The sequence below is a fragment of the Egretta garzetta genome, unplaced genomic scaffold, assembly GCF_000687185.1.
Source record: "Egretta garzetta isolate BGI_Z169 unplaced genomic scaffold, ASM68718v1 scaffold395, whole genome shotgun sequence".
In the NCBI taxonomy this organism is placed as follows: domain Eukaryota; kingdom Metazoa; phylum Chordata; class Aves; order Pelecaniformes; family Ardeidae; genus Egretta; species Egretta garzetta.
In genome coordinates, this window is record NW_009259794.1 from 106,568 (window position 1) to 106,911 (window position 344).

Here is a 344-nt window from a genome sequence, read left to right on the forward strand (position 1 = left end):
TGCACGAGCAGGAGCGTGCGCCGGCGGCAGCGCACGGGAGGCGAGCGGGGCCGCGCTTTCCCCCCAATGCCAAAATTTACATTGAACCACAAATTAATTTCATAATTTTTTCCTCTCTAATTATGCCAACATCTGCTGCAAGGCCCAAGCTGTGCACATGCATTTTAATACATCCCTCCCCCCGTCTCTCTCTCGGCGCTGAACTTTTCAGTAATTATCGCCAGGAGAAGGGCTCCTTTCCGCGGGAGGGAGAGGCGAAGGCTGGCAGGGGTTTGTGCTCGGTTCGTGGGGTGCTCTCAGGGCTGTGGCTGGCCCCCGGGCTCTGCCGAGCCATGGCACGGGGA